Here is a 977-nt window from a genome sequence, read left to right as displayed (position 1 = left end):
GCAGTCAGAACAACCACCATCATCTAAAGTCCATGAATTAACCTGAAGTGAGTGTGAAGTGTTCTACAGCCACGAATCAGCTCGTCAGGATTATTACTGTAAATAATGACAATGATAATTAGTCTTTGTTGGTTGAGGAACAGATGAATGTTGAGGAAGAAGACCTGGGTGAAACACACACACTGTCCTCGTCTTCATCTGGGATGTCCAGGGAGGAGACAGTTCAACAAGTAATTAACCAACAATGAAAACATTCGTTATTTAGTTTCTATCTTTTAGCTGGAAACAAGATTTTAACTGTTGGTCGTCTGTGATTTCTTCTGTCTCCTCATGTTGCACCAGCTCATACTCATGTGTGATTGTACAGAGAAACACCATCAACAACAACAAAGCTAAGCTAATGCTAAAGATGCCGGAGAGGACTGTGGAGACCAGGCCCTGGATCAGGAAACTAATCTGACACTATTTTCCTGACATTCTATAGATTAATCAATTGATCAGTTATCAGTTAAAGGTGACCCCATGGGCCCCGCCCACCAACATGTGGCTGAGACCTGAAGAGTTCAGGTGTGCGATGAGCATCGGACAAATCGTACTCGTGACCTTCAGCAGCATCGTGAACACGTTTAAAAACTGGGGGTCAGTAGTACGGGCCGATGTCCTCGTACCCGGCGTAGCTCGGCCAATCAGGGAAGATCCCGTGCGAGCAGGTGGGGCTGCCGTACCGGTCGAAATGAATCCCAAAGTCAAAGGAGTTTGTGCGGTGGCTGACGGCGTCCTGACGGTGGCTCTTCATGGAGGACCAGACCACCCTGTAGTTGTCGCCCCAGTTGCTGTCCCAGTGCTGGCGCCCCCCCACCTCGTAACAGACGGCGAACTCAACGCGCTCGTGAGGCGGCAGCTCCGCGGGCAGGGACACCTCGAAGGAGAAGGTGTCACTGTACGAGCTGGGATACGTGTCCTTCACGTACACGCAG

The 977-nt window shown here is 49.6% G+C and overlaps 1 pseudogene; it reads right to left on the bottom strand.

Annotated features, from left to right (window-relative positions):
• Window positions 1-6: 6 nt before the first annotated feature.
• LOC111649797 (protein phosphatase 1 regulatory subunit 3B pseudogene) overlaps window positions 7-977 on the bottom strand; it is a 2019-nt pseudogene continuing 1048 nt past the window's right edge.

Source organism: Seriola lalandi, unplaced genomic scaffold (genome assembly GCF_002814215.2).
Source record: "Seriola lalandi dorsalis isolate HSWRI2012SDOR001 ecotype SW California unplaced genomic scaffold, Sedor1 jcf7180002051997, whole genome shotgun sequence".
Classification (NCBI taxonomy): domain Eukaryota; kingdom Metazoa; phylum Chordata; class Actinopteri; order Carangiformes; family Carangidae; genus Seriola; species Seriola lalandi.
This window is presented reverse-complemented; position numbering and strand designations above follow the sequence as displayed.